The 11708-nt window shown below is 43.9% G+C and overlaps 1 long non-coding RNA gene across 1 annotated transcript; it reads left to right on the forward strand.

Annotated features, from left to right (window-relative positions):
• Positions 1–4329: 4329 nt before the first annotated feature.
• LOC133218399 (uncharacterized) lies at positions 4330–5549 on the forward strand. Its single transcript, XR_009727142.1, has 2 exons — positions 4330–4403; positions 5405–5549. It is a non-coding gene; the product is annotated as an uncharacterized LOC133218399 (long non-coding RNA).
• Positions 5550–11708: the final 6159 nt, after the last annotated feature.

The following is an 11708-nucleotide window of genomic DNA, read 5'->3' on the forward strand; positions in this document are numbered from 1 at the left end:
CACATAGCAAAGTGGATACCAGTGTCCATCACAAGGGAGGAAAATATATTAGCAGAGGGATCTTTGACTTCTACCTGAGAGCCAACATCTCCTATCAAGGACTGCCTAGCCTCTCACACCATAAACACCATACCCCAGTAACAGCACCTCAGCTCTTTCCTCCCCAAAATCACTTACTTTCAGCAGCACAGGCAGTTCTCACACCTTCTTTCCCACTAGACACCTGTGTTCTATGTGTCAAGGCAACCCTAGGACCCAGCTCCAAGTTTCCAGTTCAAGAATCTGTGCTCCTCCTGCAGCCTTTTATAGCTGGAGTTTATCATCATTAGGCCTCAGGTACAGTAGTCCTAGGCGCCTTTTAACCTTCCTCGCCAGTCTCAGAAGGGCCAATAATAATAGTGCAGCTACTGGTGCTGTTTCTATTTTGTGTATGCAGTGCCACTTGTTTTGATGCTTGGATGTGAAAGTGTTGGCCACTGTAAAACAGTTTCAGAAATGGAAAAACATGTGATTGGGAGCCTTCCTGATGTTGGATGCTAACTGAGCCTAGCTTGAATGCAGATAAAATCCCATCACAGCCTTGCCTGCTTTTAAACAGCCTGCTGACTTTAGCCATAGCTTTAGAGCTTGAGAAGGAGCTGAAGCCCCTGTGGTGTCTGCAGGAATAGCTGCTTTTCTGAAACACACCAGAGTAATGCATTTGATGTAAGCCAAGGATCCAAACCCCACCAAAGCTGCTGTTTGGAATTGTCTTTTGGAGGTAGAGCTCAAGGGTTATTTCAGAGGGAGCCGTGATATCCCCAGAGACAGAAAGGCATGGAGAAAGGTTTCCCTTAATGTGAAATTTTGGCTCAACCATTCAAATTACAGAAAGACAACATCGCCTGAGAGCTGCAGGTGGGAACCTTCTGCTTTCATCAGTACAGAATATAAATAAGAGCCACATTTTTATTGTAGACAAAATCAAGGAACCACAGCCCATGTCATGTTTTTCTTCCTAACAGGATTGTCCATTGAAGAAGGGAAAGATGGAAAACCGAGGGCTTCTCTTTAAAGGCAAGTTGCAGCTTGTGGCTATGTCAGACCAGTGAGTTTCCTCCTGATTTTGGGAACACAAAGAATCATAAAACCTTTTCCATTGTGGAGGTATGACCCTGATTTTTGGCTGTGCACCACCATGTGTTGTCACCGTGTTGGACATGTGCAACACAGCTGCAGGCAGAACCCTTTCTAGTACATGGGTTCCCACATCCCAGTAAGCTGGTGGTGTGCCTATGTGCTGGGGAGGCCAACAGATGACTCCAACAAGTCTGCTCCACTGCTCAACTAGTCAAGCCTCCCACAATCTGTGGGTGTTAAAACCTACCTGAAAGTCCTCAGAGACTTCTATTAACTGTGACAGTCTCCGATAGTAGCTGCTTGTGAGAAGTGATGAATGAGGTGTAGAAGTTCCACTGGTTTCTGACTGGGCTATCACCCCCGAGCAGGGAGAAGTGCTAACAGCGGATGAGTTTGCACGGGATTAACCTGCTTCTCAGCTCTGATGGTGAAAGAAGATGGTGCTTTAGTAGAAAAATTAGAAAGGAAAATGGTTATTCAATTTTACTACAAAACCCCAAGGCACCATGAGGAGCAGGATGTAAAAATGTTCGAGAAAATTAAACTGGCAGTAGGGAAGGGCAGAGTGTTAATAACAGCAGCCTTAATCATCCTAACTTACAATGGGTGCACCCTGTAATAATTTTCACGTATCATCCAAGTGATCACAACAGGTTTGACCTACTGCTTCTTAACTAAACTGCTGTAATTATTAACATGCATGTATTATCAGGAGCTGACAGGAGCGACATCTCAAGTCTGTTACTGTGGAGCAAAACATGTGGGGACAAATCTCACCCTTGGTAATTTTTTGTGCATGGGTGATGGACCAGGTAGAGGATGTACAAGAAGATGAGACACACAGCATCTACACACACTGGGAGTGCACCAACAGGGGGCATATATGAATGTTCACATCCTTTAGAGTGACTGGAGATCAAGCACACATTGTTTCTGTTCCAGACAGATTACTTTTCCCCATCCATCCCTCTGCATGTTTTTTGATGACAGTGTATGAACAGGGTGGATAATCCAACCTCAGCTCCATGGGGAGAGCTGGTCACAGCGGTATTCACCAGCTTTACCTCCTGCTGACTATGTATTTTTTAATCCTGTCCTTTCAGTGCCTGGAGGAAGAGGACCGACTCCCTCTGCTCCTTGCTTCTGCACAGCAGAGAGCATGGATTAGCCCTGAGTGAGGCATCTTGAGAGCTGCAACCATCTGGTTGTCATTAGTTTGATTTGATGGAAACGGACAAATGTAACAATTAGTATAGCAAAACCTCCTAATTTAAGAAAAAATAAATAGAAAAAAGATGATGGTGATTGAGGCTGGATGGGTTTTTAATTTTGTGCATGAGTGAAAGAACACGTTAATTAAAATCCACAGTTTATTTGTTAGGCTTGTTTTGTAGCAAACTGTTCCAAGGTCCCTGAACCTGCCTGACAGCTCATGTCTTTGTCACACAGCTCTTGAAATCCTCCACACTGGATTTCCCCCCACATTCCTCTCCTTCATCCCTCCACTCATCTCTGCTCCTGTATCTCCTTCCTGACAGCCCATAGCCCCTCACTGGAGGGTCGGTTGTTGCCTGCAATGGGAGCAGTGTGGGGACAGTAAGGTACAGGGAAGACCCTGGCATGGTGGGGTGTTTCAGGAATGTTATACTGAAGTGCCAGTCTTTCAGATACAAGTGTTGTGAAAGCAAGAGGCATTCAGCCTTTGACATTAACCATCACTGGAGATGTCTGTGTTAGCAACTTTCAAGCTCAATAGGTAGTCCAGAAGCAGCTTCAAATGGCAACCAAATATACTACATGATAATGACTACAATTCCCTAAATGCAGAAATAATGCCAGCAACAAATTTATTCCCTGATGGCAGAGGATGCTTTGACCCAATCTGGGAAACCACAGGATGGCAAAAGCTTTGGATGCGATGGTCCCATTACTGCATGGTGGATGATAGTGCCACCAGCCTGCTGGGTCTCAGGGTGACCACCACTAGAGCAAGGCAGGCATAGCATCACTGCTGTAATAGTTCTTCCTCTGAAATATTTTTGTTCTGAATAAGTACTTGGCTCTAGGAAAGCTGGCTGACCAGCAGGTAGTCTGGTAAGCTGGAAAAGGGCACATCAGTCCTAGCCAAACCCTGTGTGTTTCTAGGAGTCACGACCGGGAAGAACAGTCTGGTTTTGTGAGTAAGTAATCGCTTGTAGGAAAGCTGCTTTCAGCATGGTCACATTAGAGAACTCACAGAGTCTGAAAATCCAGCGCTCGTAAGAATACCACTGTGACAAGTGCAAGGCAATTATGGGAGGAAACAGTGGTTTTGGGTGTGTTGTCCTCACATATGTGCCTGCCCTGGTTCTGCTTGGCAAAATGAACATTCAAAGCTGATAAGGTGCATGTTTGGGCATAAGTCACCCAAAAGCCTAACCGGAGGTATGCCCAAATGCTGCATTTTAACCTTTACCACCCCCCCTCCCCCCTCCAGATTAGCTTTAGGAATTAAACAGTTCAGCTTTTCTTTCTGAAACTACATTTTTTTATCCATTTTATAATAAAACCTACAAAAAGAGTTTTAAAAGGCCACATGGCAAAGAGGATTAAAGAACATGAAAATGAAACCACTTTCTGTTTTTTCTCCTCTGTTCTCCTTTGGTTCACCCAGTGAACCAAATACCCCCCCCCCCCCACAAATTATTCATACAGCTGAAACGAGTTGTATCAGAATTCAAGAATTAAATGCAATTAAATATGTGAACGCAGCCTAACAGCAAGGTGATTTCTCTGTGAGCTGTCTGGTTGTGTATTAAGAGCTGCTGTTGGTGGGCTTGTTGCTGAGTTACATTATTTCCCCTGAGATCAAAACAAATCAACATTTCCCTGCTCGGTGTTTCTGAAGATGATTTTTCAGTAACAGCTGAACAGCAGGATCTGGAAGTGAACTGGTTTATAGACAGAATATTAAAGTGGAGGAAAAAATCAAAGACTACGTGAACTCAAGGAGAGGAGATGGGAGAAATCACTATTTTTTTACCTAATTTGGGTTTTAATAATACAGTGTGTGATTTCTCACAGGTCAGAAATCTAATGCAACTGCACCGGTGCCCTTGCAAATTACCAACCCTGATGTGATTTGATAAGACCAGACCATAATGTGATCAAGGTGATGGGACAAAAGAAGTGCAGGGGTTTCAGAAATAAGAGGACCCACCTCTAAACGTGCCACATTTCCTGTTCTGTAGGAAAAAAACACAAGAAAAATACAACTGCAGGCTCTCAGGCTGGGATACCACGCAGTGAGTACAGCACTCCCATCTAGGAAATAACCAGGACATTATATTGCTGGTTTTATTTTAACTACGCACACTTTCATGTGAGGTCAACATCTTAAGATCATTTTTTTCTGTGCAGCGTTCTGGGAGCTCTTTTGCTGTTTCTTTCCTCTGTCAATCTGCAGCTTTTCTCTCCTGACAGCTGCCGGCTTTGCTAAACGGACAGATATTTCAGTGAAAGATGCTTTTCCTTATTGGGGGCAAAAAGCAGGAGGGGGATGTAATTGTACTCATCACCTGCAGGCAGATACATTGCAATTTTTGTTTTTTTCAAGGAGATGATGAAAAGTCTGTTTTGCTCATCGGGGTTTAGTGGAAGAAATTGAGCTGGTTTGTGGCAGAGGCATGAGAAACTGTATGAATAAAGACCCCCCCAGTCTTCAACTGGACTGATACCCAGAGGAGATGTCCCTTCTTGCTCAGGAGGGTCTCCCATCACTTACACTACCCAATCCCCATAAGGAATGTGCCCCCCAGGATTGTACAGGGTTGCTGGAGGCAATGGAGCAGGTTCGTCACTGGTACAGACAGTGAGGTCCTTCTCAGTTTTTAGGGTGATCACTGCTCACACGGCACAAATAACAGCCTTATTTAACTGCATTAGGAGCAGAACAGGTCTTAGGGTCAGTAAAAGCCTGAGGATGCTGTGCTAACAACACAAACCTGATACATTATTTAATAAAAGGTGGTTGTATGCATGAATTTTGCCATCTTTAATGCTCCTGCTTGCAAATCTCTGTGTCAGAATTGATGTGAGATGCAAACAGCCTTTAATTTGATCTAATAAGCAATAAAATCCAGCTGGCTCAGCTGGCACCAGCACCCTCCAGCCAGAGCAGCTGTACTGCTTTACACCTATGGAGATTTTGGCCAAAGCTTTGCTATAGCTGAGCTCCAGTCAGTAAATCTAACATTGATTTTCAATCCTGCAAGAAACACAAAAAGGATTATTTTTTTCCTTGCAGGCAAGCAGAAGATCATTACCACCAGCACAGCTTTTCTTAGCATCAAACTGGGCTAATCGACCTGTGTGGTAAAGAACATGCTTCCACAGAAATGAGTATTTGTTCTGCTTTGCTTTGTTTTTAATAAAAATAAAACAACAGTTTATATAGTTCTTTAATAAATTATTACTTGCATTTAGACCATCATAGTAGGAGAGAGACAAGCCAGAAGAACACCCAATGAAGGGCAGCAAATGTCCTAAATACGTATAAAAACACCCATGGCAGTTCAGGATTTCTCTCAAATCAGGGGGCTGTTGTTTTTGTCCCCCCCAGCATCACCACTCTGCATCCTTCGCATCTCTGTTGCCAAGTCACTTCTGCATGAGCATGGCAAAGATTTTGAGACAACACTTCTTAGTCTATAAAGGGGAAAATCTTGTTATATATATGAGGAAAACGTTCTTTACTGTGAGGGTGGTGAGGCACTGGAACAGGCTACTGAAGGAAGTTATGAATGCTCCATCTCTAACAGGCTCAAGACCAGACCTTCAGCAACCTGGTCTAGTGGAAGGTGTCCCTGCCCATGGCAGGGGGTGGAACTAGACGATCTTGATATCCTTTCTATAGAATTACAACCAGTTCTATGATTTTATGAAAAACTGATTGGGGGGAAGCATGGATTTGAAAAAGCATACCAAAAATTGCTAAAGAAAGAGAAAAGGAAAAGGGATGGAATGCCAGTCAGAGTGCTTTCAGGTGTTACGTACTCACAGATGTAGCTGTGTTTAAAAACAGTGGGCCACTAGCAGCCTGCAACAAGCAGCAGATGGTTATGATGTAGGAACCATCCGTTCCCTTTGAAAACAATGGTGCCTGTTTGTAAGAATAAAATTACACATTTGCTATAGGTGAGTGTGCTGACAAAAGGAGTGAAAATAAAAGAGCTAAAAAACCCCACATTCAATGGAAATCATAGAATCATAGAATAGTTAGGGTTGGAAATGTATCCTCATATGTAGAAATGCCATTGATTTGCATCTATCTTGGACCTAGCATGGGACTTTATAGGAAATGGTCCATCACTGGTGTTTTCCTTACATGAAAGAGGCTGCATTTCAAGCTACTTTCCCCCTATATGTGCATCCCACCTGGAAACACATGGAAAATGAGTTACCTGCCATTCCTTGTTTCTGTACCTTAAATATTCTAAGGCTTAAAAATGACCAAGATCCAGTACAATGGTAGGAAATACCAGATAAAGGCATCATCATCTCCAGACTTGTACTTCTTATGATATTATAAACCACTGTGTTTAGTTAAAGACCATCCTCAAGCTTGCAGTGTGAGCCTATTTATAGATGGTGGGGGAAGGAGAAGCTCATGTAGCAATCTTGTGTATTTCTTTCACTTTGCTCAAGACCTCCCCACAAGTATTCATCCTACTGCATGTTGAAGCAGCCTATTTTTGATCTTTTCTGATAGTGGGGTCTTATTAATTTAATGAAAAGAGTGCAATAAATAATAGTAATGAATGCCATCAGCTAGCATCTGCTGTGCAGGAACCATGCCTGCAGTCACCAGCTCCAGGTTGAAACATCTCAGCTTCTCATCAGCTTTTGCAATATGAGGGGAAAAGTCTTGTCCCACTGCAAGCAGGACTGGAGTGAGGCAGCATAGACCTGTCTAAAGGAACACTTAAAACAGGGCATCAGCGCTGAGACATCTTACCTTGCAGAAGAACCACCCAGATCTCCAGTGCCTGAGGCAGAAGGGTGTCCCCAGGGCTCCCCATCCCAGCTCTTTGCCATGGGTTTTCCTTCCCAGGCTGGGCTGTGGCTGCTCAGCTGTTGTTTTATAAGTGGAAAACCAAGGTGGAAGATGACAAAAGATGGTAGAAGCGAGCTGAAAGAGAGTACTAAAGCCTTGCCAACATAAGCCCAGGGTGACAGCTCCAGCCAGCCGTGACTTCCTTCCTGGATTGTGTGGTCTGCAGGTCTGGTATGAATTCAAATAGGAAAAGACTATGACATAGGGAGTAAAAGTGACTACTCGCTTCCTCATGACAAATTCGGCTTAGAGGTCTCCCACCAGATTACTAATCAGGTCCTTCTCTTTAATTAGCCCTATCTGAAAGGAGCAAAGCCCTACTGTGCACAGCTGCCAGCTCGGCAGGAGACATGCATCTCCAGGGAAAACATTCACATCATCAGGATAAACCTGAAATTGAATCTTATTCATATAATCAAAACATCTCTGATGATTCACTTCCCATCATTCCTGTACAGCATTCAGGATATAAATAGCTGTGTTTTAGGTATAAAAGACATGCAAACCATCCTCCTGGTAGTCTTCAGTGTGACAGAACAAGTCCAGCAGGTTTAATGGCTGCTGTTCCAGAGTATAAAGGGAGTATCAATCATAGTTCATTTATCGTCAGGTACCCGGGATGGACACATGCTCTGCATAGCAGGATTGATGGACTTGTCAGGATGCATGGGGATCAGTTACCAAGAAGGACCCTTTCATTCAGAAATAACACATTTAGAGTGAAGACAGAGAATAACCGTGTAATGACACATGAAGTACTTCTTAAATGGTCACCCAGGGACAAGTAGTAACAGAAATGGAGCTGGAGCTTTCTTTGGCCAAATACTAATCATAAGGAATGAAGAAAAATAAATGTGCAGTGAAAAGCCTTTCTAAAATGGTGATGTACCTTGCATAATCTTTATAAATGTGCTGGCTAAAAATCCCTGATTTCCTCTAAGTGTATGATAATGGAAAAGTACCAGAGGTTTCAAATGGAGGACAGGTGAGTTCTAGTTCATGCAAAGATTAACTCCATTACAGCTACGAGCATTTCATGAAGCATCTCCCATTAAAGAGGGCAGATGCTAGACTCAGCAGTTTTGTCACCCTCATTGCTTCAGACATGAGCCCGGACATGCAATGCAAAGCCTTAGACAACCCTTGATACATCTGCAGCAATTGCATAATCCTGGTGGACGAGGCCTTTGCTAAAAAACTTGCTGGGATGGATGTTCTGAGAAAGGTAAAAGGTGCCACCATAATCCTGCTGCTTCCCAGGCAATAGCTGTGTGTCTCGGACCACTGGGAAAACAAAGCTTCATGGAGGATCAAGGCATATGTCAATAACTGCTGACTCGTAATAGCCATGGGAGACAGATATCCATTGTATTGCCTAGCCCCAAGTAAGCAAAACATAACTGCCATGCTAATTAAGTCATGCTTTTAAGTAGAGCACATCATACTGCACAACACTGTGGTCACTGTAATGCTGGTATTAGATGTCTCACCATTATTTTCATGTATTGCTCACCCACTATGAGTTTTGGCAGCCTGAACCTTTGGGAGAAATAAGTCCTAGGTGTAACATGGATGCTCTGCAGGGCTTATCAGAACTGTCCTGGGTTCAGTAGTAGCAGTCATTTTCCTCCTTCATAGTAGCTGGTGCAGTGCTGTGTTTTGACTTTCGGCCTGGGAACAGAGCTGGTAACACTGGTAGTTTAGTCTGACCAAGGACTTTCGGAGCCTCATGCTCTGCCAGGGAGGAGGGAAGCCGGGAGGAAGCAGAGACAGGACACCTGCCCCAAACTGACCAAAGAGGTATTCCATATCACAGCACATCATGCCCAGGATGTAACTGAGAGTTACCCGGAAGGGAGGACAGTGGGGTTGGACGAGGCATCGGTCAGTGCTTGGTTGGGCTGGGGGGGCAAGTTATCAGTCAGCTGGTGCTGAGGTGTTGTATTATCTTCCCTTGTTATATCCTTTATCATTATTGTTGGTGGTAGCAGGAGTGATTTGTGTTATACCTTAGTTACTAAACTGTTCTTATCTCAACCCCTGGGAGTTGCATTCTTTTCAGTTCTCCTCTCCGTCCCTCCGGGAGTAGGGGGAGAGCAAGAAGGGGGGGGAGTGAGTGAATGAGCTGCCTGACTGGTTTTAAACCACAACAAGAACCCAGCTGCAGCAAGCAAATTTAGCCCAGTCCCCAGGAGCTGGATTTACTGGGAACACTAGGGTCATACAGAGCACGTATGGCATCTACAGGAGAGTACGCTGACTAGATTCCAAAATGCTTTCACTGTGCTTTTTGCTTTTAATTACCAGTGTTTGAAGAAATAAAACCCACAATTCAGATAACAACAATGTTCAGGAAGACTTCAAATGCGCAACCTCTGAGTTGGAACTGCCTTGCATCGAGAGAAAGTATGGAGCAACATGGGCTGCGCTGATGGTGGGGGCTACGCATGGTTTATCATAGCCTGTAACATGGACATCCCATTGTCACCTTCCATCTGGGCTTCTCCTCACACTGCCAAGCTCTCTGCCAGGATGCTGGGAACAGCCATAAGCACCAAGCGAGCTCTTGCAATGAGCCTAATGAGTGTTCACCAGCAGAAGATGAATGCGAAGGAGAAATCTGCAGAGAGATTAGCGAAGCGATGCGGACATCAGACAAGGCAACTTCAGTTGCTCTTTAAGGAATACATTTGTACCTAAGCTAACAACTCTGCTAGTTTCATACGTCATTAGGCTAATGATCTGTTTAAATAGAGTCATCAGTCATTTTGTTATTAAACCCCTTTGTGCCTGGCAACAAATTGATGGGAAATGAAAGCATTGGTAGGTTGTTTGAGGATTATAAAATGGTACTTGTAAAGCTCCCACTGCTTCTGTGCAAGGTGAAAAAGCGCAGAAGAGCTAATTGATTGTGCCAAAACAAGCCTCCAAAAGTGCTGCAACTTAAATAGGAATAATCAATCGAGTTGCCTTTTATTTGTTCTGACATGCTTCAGCCTTCCAAGTGTACATTTGGGTCACATTTTCAGCTTTTTTCTCCCACAAGTCCCTAAACTTCTGTCTCTCTTTTATTTACTAAAAAGAAAGGAAAAAAAGAAGGAAAAATAGAGAGAAAGTTGAGAGTCTAATAAAACCTGTAGTTCCAGCATCTTATTACCGTAAGGAAGATGTGAACTGATACTACAGTCCTTATTTTGGAAGTAAAATACTATACTGTTACTCAGAAGTTATTAAATATCTTAAAAATCCATTTCAGAATTTGCTCTTGGATGTCTTTATCTTAGTAACTGGTTGCAGGGAGATACCATAATAGTTCCCTTCTTTATTCTGTAGTGAAGGTTTGCACTTAAACCGTGAGTAAACCCCTTCCATTTCACAACTGTGTAGCTAACTTTAACTTCCGTATTACTGCCATGGGTTTTGCAGGGAAACCACATTTTGTGCATCACATCCTGTATGAAACACATCTTTACTTTTCCCAGGAAGCAGTTAAAACCTATGTTTATTAGCCCCGCCAACAGCAGCTGTTGAAATGATATAGCTGTGCCTGTTCTTCATTTCCACAGCTGTAGCTCCTTGAGGAGAACAATGAAAGGTCAAAGGCAATGGCAGCTTATTTTCCTGCACCAAGGGCTAAGTCTTTCTCCAACCTTCATCAATTACAAGAGCGCAACCCCAAGTGGCAGGTGAAGAGACATCGTTGTTCACTCTGCTTTTAACACAAGAAGGAGGTGCCTTTGAATGACACTAGTAAGAGCCAGATTCAAAAACGGGGAAGAAAAGATGGTTCTTCACATGATGGGGAGAAGATCTGGGGCCTCCGTACCCAAGGATGCTGAGATGCAGTTGCTCACTTTGATTCAGGAACAGCACTTGGGCTGCACAAGCACTTGGAAATCCCAAGAGGGTTAATGGACAGGCAAAGCACTTCAAACCTCATAGGGGTAGGGGGTGAGAAGAGCTTGTTCCTGCCTTCAGGCTTCAGTGTAGGGATGAACTGCAAGGTGGGAGTAGACTCCTCCCTTCTTCTGCCAAGGAGGTTCTCAATATCCACCTTGTGTTACTGGTGCTGACTGGTCCAAAAGCCAGTCGTATCTGCTCCCTGTTATGAAGGGGCTTTTCTACTTACATAACAGCTTGAATTATGAATATAGGAAGAAAAAGGCTCCTGAAGCTCGATTGCCTGGCTCCAGCACCACACAAGCGTATGAGGAGTAACAGCAGATTCTTGCCTGCTTCCTAAGCCCCACCAAATGAGTATCTTTTACCCTCAGCTCCTATTCCACTGCAGATAGCATAGCAATGGTCACCTGGCAGAGTGCCTGGGGAGGGTTATGACTGGTCACTTTGCCATGACACACTTCAGAGCACGGCCTTGCAGAGCAAACAGACCATCATTCTACACCCTAGGGCAAAAGAGCAAATTGAAAGGCTCTGCAAAGCAACACAGGCAACATAAGTCTTCTGGCCGTCTACTGTATGCTCTAAAGACAAA

Source organism: Neopsephotus bourkii, unplaced genomic scaffold (genome assembly GCF_033783945.1).
Source record: "Neopsephotus bourkii isolate Nb327-2 ecotype Australia unplaced genomic scaffold, CSIRO-AGI_Nbou_v1 NB_1250, whole genome shotgun sequence".
Taxonomy (NCBI): domain Eukaryota; kingdom Metazoa; phylum Chordata; class Aves; order Psittaciformes; family Psittacidae; genus Neopsephotus; species Neopsephotus bourkii.